Below are 10,354 nucleotides of genomic sequence, written 5' to 3' on the forward strand. Positions count from 1 at the left end.
TGTGTTTTCAACACAACATTTAAGAGCATCTTTGTCCATCCGCAACAGCTTGTTGTCAGACCTCCGATAAAAGGAATCAAATGATGCTACTCCTTTCTCTTCTCGCCTCTGTGGACTGACAGCACATCTCAACATCTGAGAGTCCTGCTGACTGTGTTCTTCTTCTGTCTCGTCCCCAGACTGCCGCTAAAAGCTGTCCAGCTGGGATAATTGGCCCCCCTGTCCACCTTTTATGACATTCACGCTGCCTGAAAGCTCTGCTTCACACATGCATGGGATACTCACATAGCAGCTCTCTGTGTCCCGCCTCTCTGTTTGGCCTCGTATCCTCACAGACTGACTGCACATTCATTTTCATTCTATAGACTGTTAGGACTGGGTAATGATGACATCTGTCACTGGGAGCTGGGACTGTCTTTGGGTTCTTGTGACAGAATGGAGAAAAGAGGAATAGAAATGAATCCATATAAAATAAACTGAAAATAGGCAGAAATTCCTCAAAATGCCCCCCTTCTGTCATATGTGGAAAAAATGGAAACGCCAGCTCGTCCCTCTCTCCGTGGCTTTATTTGAGATGTCTGCATGAATGCAAAATGCAAGGATTTGCTAATATTGTTGGTACAGTGTTATATAATTGTATTTTATAGGATATGGATGGTAAGCTTATTATCAGCAAGTACTTTTTTTAATCTAATAGCTGTTTGCGCTCTCCCCAAGATTGTAATTTGTATTTCATTCTTTCATTCTTGTATGATCACATTTCATTTACCTGATAGTCTAGGTCATGAAAAGCAGAATCAATAAAGTGTATGAAACCTCTAAATTCATGTGAATGTTGGTATTAAATACTCTATTTATATGCAAATACACCGCTAGCGTCTCTATGTCTGTTTCCCTGAAAATATAATCATTTGATTGATGTCACAGGATATAGTGACCTACATGGAATTAAAATATGTGATCATGTCATCCTACCAGCAGGAGAGACAGAGAGAGAAAAAAATGCTGTAATTTAAAAGACCTCACAACATCTAAGGATGTGAGCGAACCTGTTGAGTGCAGACATTTTAAAGACAAATAATGGTCTAGCTTTTTATGGCATAGGTCTCTTTTATCATTGTATTATTGCATGAGTTTGAGTTTTTTTTTTTGAGTGAACAGAGAAGGCTTTTTTTTTATACTATATATGAATTATTTTGAATAAAATGGCAACAGTGGCTTATTTGATGTAACCTGTGTGGTTTGAGGTATTTCACTGAGCAAATATATTAATTAATATGTGGGAAATGTTGATTTTTTTTTTTTTTAGTATAACAGTAGGAATCAAGATACGACATTAGACAGATTGAAAAAAATGATGTTTCTGTAAGGAGAACAGACATGTAAACTGAAGATGCAAAGAACACGTTTAAACTTAATACAACACGTTTCCCCCCTGAGGGAAGGGTGTGATGCAGAGTTTGAAATCTTTCTGACAAACTTAAAGAATGGGATTTAGATACAAGTTTGAATAAAGAGGGAGGGTCTCTTTGAATCCGGACCACCTTGACAACAGCAGGCTGGAGATTTTACCTTAATTCCTGCTGTTTGTCCAGTTTTACCCCAATGACTTTCTACTTAAACTAAACGGTAGTTTTTACTTCTGTTCGCTGCTAAGAGTTGAGATTAAAATACTACCTGTCTGGACTTCCGGTTTGGCTGAGATGGAGTAAACATGGGTCGAGTCTTGCTCCCACAACTTTTGACAATTTCACGTTTTAGGACCCGAAAGTCACTACAAATAGTAATATTCTGCTGGTTAAAGCCAGCGACTTGGAGTCCTGCAACCAGCGCAATAATCTCTGCGTAATTGTACTACTTGAAGCAGTGGAGGGGCCACGTCCGACAGGCTTCTTTGCGGAGCTGCTCATGGAGGTTTTTGGTAAAGGCTTCCTGGAATCACCGCCGGAATGCGACAGGGCTCACTGCATGCTAGCCAAGAAGGCGAAGCCAGGACAGAGACCACGACCAGTCATTATCAGGCTGCACAGATACCAGGTGAAGGAGAAAATCATATGCAAAGCCTGTGCCAGGAGAGGGAAGCTGGGGTACAGAGGCTCCCCCCATCGCCATATATGAGGATTATGCACCGGAGGTGGTTGCAGAACGCCAAAAACACCTAGAGGTGATGTCGGAGCTTTATAACCTGGGAGAATGTTGTCCCTACTGGCACAGTGCTGGCCCAGGTGTATCCGGTTGACACGGTCACTTAGTTAATGAAGACTTCTGTCCAAGAGAAGTCTATTGACCCTGAGTTGTTTAACTTTGGGGATTCTCCCATCCCTGAACTTTGGAAAGCCAGGTTAGCCACAAAGCTAGCTGGGAGAGCCAATGTCTTCTCATTGGAGGAGTTGGACGTCGGTCTAGCAAAAGGTGTGACTCACCATATCAGGCTGCGAGACTCCAGGCCATTCAGGGAGAGATCTAGCAGAATCGCCAGCCGACATTGAGGATGTTCACCGCCCTCTCCAAAATCTTTTGGTGCCAGGAATAATCAAAGAGTCATGGAATCAGTATGCATCCCTAATTGTCATAGTAAGGAAAAAGAATGGCAAATTGCAAATGTGCATTGACTATCGGCTGCTGAACTCCAGAACCATTCTAGATCAGAATACTATGCCACGCATAGATGATGCACTGGATTGTTTGACAGGGAGCCAATGGTTCTCCGTATTAGATTTGAGAAGTGGATATTACCAAGGGGAGATGTCCAAGGCAGATAAGGAAAAAAACTGCTGTTATGTGTCCTCTTGGCTTCTTTCATTTTGAAAGAATGCCCCAAGGTATCACTGGTGCTCCTGCAACCTTCCAAAGATATATATTGATACAAGTTCTCGCGTACCTTGGCAATCTCATTGTTTTTGGTAGGACCCTAGAGGAACACGAGGAGCACCTGTTCTGGATAGGCTAGAGGAATGTGGCCTCAAAATCTCCATTGACAAGCCAGTTTTGCAAGCCCTAGGTGAAATTCTTAGGGCACATTGTCTCTGCCTCTGGAGTTTCCACTGACCCAGAGAAAGTGAGGGCAGTGACCCACTGGAAGAAACTCACTGACTTAAAGTCTCTGAGATCCTTTTTAGGATTTTGTGGTTACTACAGGTGTTTCATTGAGAGCTATTCTGCCATTGTCAGCCCACTCACGGAACTGACCAAAGGATATCCTCCTGCACAGAGAAATAGAAAAGATATCATCAAAGGAAAGAAAGAAACTTACTTCCAAGTCTCTGAGCCTTTTGGTAGTTGTTGAGCCCGGCTAAACATTACATCCTGCATGTAGATGAAAGTCTGAACGGGCTGGGAGCAGGGCTGAATCAAGAGTATCCAGAAGGGCTCCGTCCGGTTGCTTTTGCCAGCTGAACGGAACTATCCAGTCCATTAGTTAGAATTTTTAGCTTTCAAATGGGCAGCGGTTGATACGTTCCATGACTATTTGTACGGGGCAAAGTTTACAGTGGGAACAGACAATAATCCACTTACCTACGTCTTGATGACTGACTCTCCACCTATGACTTCAGCATCCGCTACAAGCCTATATAGATATGGATGCTGACTTACTGTCCAGGAATCTGCAAGAAACAGGAGATGGGTGGGTGGATATACCTCCCTCTGGCATAAAAGCCCTGTGTCGTAGGATCCCTACAGGTGGTTCCCATCAACACACACCAGATTTGTTGACCAGCTCGGAGTTTTGCCTGACGCCATTCCTGCTGTATATGCTGGCCTTACTCAGATTTAAATAAGCCCGCTGGAGCAGTTGAGCTTTAAAGAGCTCTTGGAAGCTCAAGACTTTGATCCAGTCATAGGTGTAGTGAAGCTTCAAGTTGAGCGAGGACAAGGTGCCCCAGCTCCTAAGTATCGTAACCCAGATGTGACCTTGCTGCAGAGAGAAAGTTCCAAACATGGTAAAGCATGGCCTTCTGTTCAGAGTCACCAAAAGACCCTCTGGGAGAGAAGTGAGTCAGCTTATCTTACCTGCTAAATATCGACAAATGGTGTTGAAATCAGTGCACAATAATGCTGGTTATCTCAGTACAGACTGAACCACAGAGCTCATTAAGGACCGATTTTATTGGCCCAAAATGGTTTCTGAAATTGTGACATACATCCAGAACTGTGGAAGGTATGTAGCTAGAAACTCTCTTTACAGCAGATCACAAGCAGTGGACTGTGCAAACCCTCAGAGTCATGAGGCTGGAAGGAGGGATGCTTTGTTATGATGCTTTGTAATAATGTTTTGAGGTGTATGATGATTATTTGTTTTGAGAGCTGTCAGTCACTAATTTCTTTTATATGATTGGCATGCGTGAAGCCCCAGTGACTCCGGTCAATAACAGGGTAGTTTGCGGTGAGGGGGTGGGAGATAGCGCCGTGTTGTGGTTCCGAGCAGACAGAGCGAGAGGAAAAAAGGAGACACGTGTTAGCTTGACTGAGTCGAAGAATGTTTCAGAGGACCGAGGTTCATAATTCGTGGGAAACGGACAGTGACCTGATGTTATGAACTGGTGAACTGCTTTGGTAAACTTGAGCACAAAAGTGTTTTGTAAACTGTGACTAAGCTGTAGGCTACAGTGTAACAACTGACTTTTATTGCTTACCGCAGCTAGCCGTTAGCCCATACTACGACACAGCTCATAGACTTAGAATGTGTATATTTATTTCAGGAGAGAAAGACGGACATTTTGACGGTATTACGGAGAGAATCGCCTGTGAACACCCTGTCGGTTACCTGCTCATTCCCCTTTTCCCTATTAACTGTCGGGAGCCGTGAGTACATAATTTGCACGTGCATTTTGTTATGCTTACTGAAAGTGAAGCGGCCAGTTTGTTTTAGGCCTCAACCCACGCACGGAACGACACAAGCCTGCAACAGGGGTTTTGGTTGACTCGATACAGACTGTTGTGGATCAGGTGTGTGTGTGAGAGTGTGCGTGTGCCCATCATTAGTTTTTTTCATGCTTTCTATGTGTTAGTTACAAGTAACTGAACAGTACTTAAAATGGGTATCATTTCTGTTTAGAAAAGAATATTTTCCATTGAACCCAAGTGCTGTACTTTATTATTATTATTATTATTATTTATTTATTTATTTTAACTTAAAAATAACTACAATGTAAGAGTAACCCAGGCCCCATAGGTACATGAGACGGTTGTTACATGTTGTTTTGTTCTGTTTTGTGTTTGTTTGGGTCTTTTTCGGCAAATTTAATCCTAGATACTGACGGCCATTATGTCATAGTTTCTGGCCCACTTCCGAACACACCTGTGGTCTTAGTTTTGGTTTATGCGCCCCCTGGGACAACAAACAGTTTTTTATTTAAAAAACCATATGCATCACAGTCGGGAATTTTGGACCCTCAGAGGTTTAGTGATAACGCTGATAAAGCTTTCTGTTATTTTCCCCCCATGTACACCACACATACTCAAGAATCGATTACTTTTTACTCGATGACTACCTCCTAGACTGTGTGACTGAATATCACCCAATAGTCACTTCTGACCATGCTCCTACCACAGTTGACATTAGTTTTCCATGGGATACAATTCCACGTTCACCATGGAGGTTCAGCTCACACTTACTGTTGGAAAGTAAGTTTAAAGAGTTTGTTGCAACTCAAATCCGCTCTTACATAGAGTTTAATGACACCCCTGATCTCAGCAGCAGCACGCTATGGGAAGCACTTAAAGCCACTATTCGGGGACAAGTAATATCCTATATTTCTCAAATGAGAAGGGCTGAAAGGCTAGGCTGGTGGAAATTGCAAAGGAACTGCTGAAACTCGATGGAACTTACTCCACCCCCACCCTCCGGACAGCAGCCACATTTCTGATCCAGTGATTATCAATCAAGTCAAGTCTTTTTCTGATTTCCACACCACAGATATACTTCTGGATGCAGCCCAATTACTGCAGTGCCCCTAATCCCTTAAACTGTTTAACATAACCGTAGTTTGAAATAAATATCTCTAGGGAAGTCGGTAGACCCATCTCTCTGTTGGAGGTGCATGAAGCAAACAAGTCTATGCAAAACAGGAAATCTCCTGGTCCTGATGGTTTTATAGTTGAGTTCTTTAAGGTGTACTCGATGCCATTAGCTCGCATCCTTGTGAGATTGTTCAATGACTCCTTTACTGAAGATAGACTGCCAGCGACCTTGTATGAGGCATCTATTTCATTGCTCCTGAAGAAAAACAGGGATCCTACCTCATGTGGCAGCTACAGACCGGTCTCACTTTTAAACGTAGACTTTAAGATCCTTGCTAAGGTCCTTACCATCCGCCTCCAAAGTGTGATGTCATCAATAATTTCGCTAGACCAGACAGGCTTCATATTAGGGAGACATCCATTCTTCAACACCAGAAGGCTGCTCAACATCATATTCTCACCTGGGTGGGACACTCCTGAGGTCATAGTGGTGCTAGATGCAGAGAAAGCCTTCGACCAGGTGGAGTGGGGCTTTCTATTTTTCACTTGCTTTGATTCTAATTTTATTTCTTGGGTTAAGCTTCTAAATATAACCCCCTCTGCTTCTGTAAATACTAACGATGTCCGTTCAGCGCATTTCCCTCTCAAACGTGGGACCCGGCGGGGCTGTCTGCTCTCACCCTTGTTGTTCAACATAGCCATCGAGCCATTAGCCATCTGTCTTAGAAACCAGAATGAGTTTTTGGTCTAGTCGACAAACTCTCCTTATATGCGGACAACCTCATCTTATTTATTTCAAACCCCACATCCTCCCTCCCCCCAGTTTTTATAAATTCTGGATCAGCTTGGGCACCTATCGGGGTATAAGTTGAATATTCAGAAAAGTGAGTTACAACTTGGCGAGATCACTCCCACAATCCATATTCCCCTTTAAAACAGCTGATGAGGGGTTTAAGTATCACCAGCTCCTTCAGGGACCTTTTTCAAAAGAACTTTCAGCCGTTATTGGATAAATGCAATTCAGACTTGTCTAGATGGGCGGGCGTCCCCTTGTCCCTTGCAGGCTGGGTTAATCTTATTAAGATTGTAGTTTTACCAAAGTTTCTGTATCTTTTGTGATAACTCCCAATTTGTCTTAACAAATCGTTTGTTACTAATCTAGACCAAACAACTTAACGCCTTAATTTGGCAGAATAAACCAGCCTGTGTAAAAACATATTCTTCAACTTCCTAAACCTGAAGGTGGACTAGCACTCCCTAATTTCCACCACTACTTCTGGGCCAACATCAATAAACTTCTATATTGGCTCGGCGGTGGAGTTGCAGACGTCTGCCCGCCCTGGGCTCATACTGAGATAACATCTTCCTCCTGTTCTTTGTGTAACCGGATGCTTTATATTCTGTATGCATTTCAGTTATCTGGTGTCCCTCAGTTTGTTTATTTTACAGCAGGCATGGAAATCGCGGCAGGTGTGCAACACGCCCCCTACCGGCACCCGTAGTGCAGCTGTGTCCTCACCCACTAATGGGGTTTATATAGGGACCTCTGCCAGAGCTAGCCGTGGTGTACTGCCTTTCACTTCCTGACTGAACCACTGTATTGGTGTAGGTGGAACATCACTTGTGTTAAAGAGTATTAAATAATGATATAAATGTTTTAGACATAACTTGATAAATTAAATTGTTTCATTGTGAGTAATAAAGGTTGTTAAATTATTTTACATCGTGCCTGTATTCATTTGTGTAGGAACCTGTGTATGGGTGGCTTTTGGGAAACCCTCAGAGAAATTAAGTTAAAAGAGTATACTCTTTAGGTGCAAGTCCTTAGGTGGCGTTGTTGGTGTTGTATTGATTCTCTAGATCTGCCACTCGCAGTTCAACTGGTATTGCCAACCGCCACATTTGCATTCCACGATTTGCTCACAGCTCCCCATAACTGCCCACAAGGTCTCACCTAATCCGATTGTCGCCTCACCATTCAAATTTGGATCCAGTTCAGGAAGCAGTACGGCTTGCAAAGGGCTTCAATCCTTGCCCCAGTTTTGAATAACTATGTGTTTCTCCCTTCCTGCACCGACCCTGCGTTCCACATATAATGACCTGTATGACAAAGGTGATTTTGCGTCCTTTGGATTTATGTCGAACAAATCAGCCTGCCGAATAACCACTTTTTTGGTACCTTCAAATGAGACATTTTATCCAAAAGCAGTTCCCACATTTTACGAACCGCCCCCCTGAAACTGAGATGGACCAATTCCTGGCTCACAACGTAGGACACAAACGACTGATATCTGTAATTTATAATAAGATTGCTCTTTTGAGCCCAGTCCTCACTGTATCACCTAAAAATGCATGTGAAAAGGATTTGGGGGTAGACATTACTGGTGACCAGTGGAGATACGTTTTAAAACTGGTCCACTTATCCTCGATTTGTGCCAGGCACGGCCTATTACAGTGGAAGGTGCATCATAGAGCCCATTTCACCAACGCTAAATCGGCTAAGATATACCCTAGTCACAGTGACGCTTGTAACATCTGTAAGCAGTCCCCAGCCGCCCATGCACACATGTTCTGGACGTGCTGAATTTGGGTCCGATATTAGGGATGCAAATTATCAAGTAATTGATAATCGATAGTTGTTTCATCTTATCGATTGATGATCGATTAATTTATAAGCTGCAATTCTTCTGAGAAGCTGAATTTCCCTCTGAATAGGTGAACTGCATAGTGGAATGGAATCAATGGAATTCCATTACTAGGCAACAGCCTTGGTCCTTGTTAACTTCCTGTCAGTTGATGTCGTTCACATTCACTGCAACAGGAATCAAACTTGGACACATTTAGGATGTTCATGTTTACAACTTTGAAAAGGTCTATACGTAACATAAAATGCTATCTTACTTATGATATGAAGAAAAAATGCAAATCATATTCCTTAATCACTCACTTGAGGGCAGGGAATAACATTTTGGTAGCATATCAAACATATTCTGAATAGAAAATGTCAAGATATTACACAGGCTACTTAACATGAAGATAAATTGGGCATTCTCATATCTGCAAAATTGGAAACATTAATGGCAGCAGCATAAAAATTAAAAAAAATAATTCCTGAATAGAAGAATACAATCGGAGCTCGAGAATAACTTTTTTCACTATAAGCACTGTGGCCCCCAACTGAAAATTTTAGGGGCGCAACCAGAAATTTTAGGAGCACACATGGTAAATCAATAATAGATGCAGAAATAACAATGTGCTGTTTCAATTTCAGTGTCACATTTGTATTGTGCTCTTTTGAAGATGCAAGATAGAAGGTAAACCGACAGCACCATCGCTGTCATGACAATACAATATTAAAAAAATACATACATACATTCAGAGTAAGGGGTGTGATGAGACGATACACGATATTAAGTCCATGAGACCGAGACGCAATGAGATTTTAAATCTAAAATTTCAGTATTTTCTTTACAGGGGGTATTTTAGCAGAGAGCTGTGGTGGTGCTGCAGGTGTCTTTGCATAGAAACTTGTGTTAGCCACGGCAGAGAATGAATCAGTGAATCAGTTAAACACTGTTGATTTCTTCCCTTAGAGCCGACATGAAAACTATTTTGGTTTAGTGAATTTCTGCTGTCACTCGGCTGGGGAGCTGTTGTTGTCATCAGAGAACTTCTTCACTTGTGTTCCTGCGCGGGCGTCAAGTATGTCTGCCTTCAAGCGCGCCCTCACATGGACTGGCAGGGAATTACGGGTTCAACACAATTAATTGCAATTAAAAAAAATGTATCAAGTAATTTCTCATTGACAATTAACCAATAATTGATTTTTTTCATTCTGACAGGGATCTTAACACAAGTTTAGAACCAAATCCCCTGACTGCTCTTTTTTGGCTTCCTCCGTCTAAAAATCTGCCTATTACTACACAACGCGTCGTGGCCTTTACCATCCTGCTCGCCAGACGTAACATTCTCCTCAAATGGAAACATGTATTGCCACCGACTTATAATCGGATACGTGGAATTTTACAAGGTCAAAGGTTAGAGAAGTTAAGGTTTTCACAGAGGGGATCTTTTTTACTTTACCTATCTACTTGTGTTATATGTAGTTCGGTTACTTGGGTGGTTATTGTGAATGTGTCTGATAGGGGTTGTCGGGAGGGATGGCGGGATTCATGTTGGGATTTTTTTGTTTATGTCTGTATTTTCACTTTAAAGCAGACACATTGTACAACTGTTGACCTTTTTCTTGTGTACTTGTCTGCAAAATTCAATAAAAAAATTGGAGAAAAAAACACTACCTGTTTAAAATACATATGGGTTTCTTAAGTAGTTTATACAACTTAAAAGCAAAAGCAATGGCAAGTTGATGTGTCACTGCACATTAACCTGCAGA

Source organism: Echiichthys vipera (assembly GCF_963691815.1).
Source record: "Echiichthys vipera genome assembly, chromosome: X".
NCBI lineage: Eukaryota > Metazoa > Chordata > Actinopteri > Perciformes > Trachinidae > Echiichthys > Echiichthys vipera.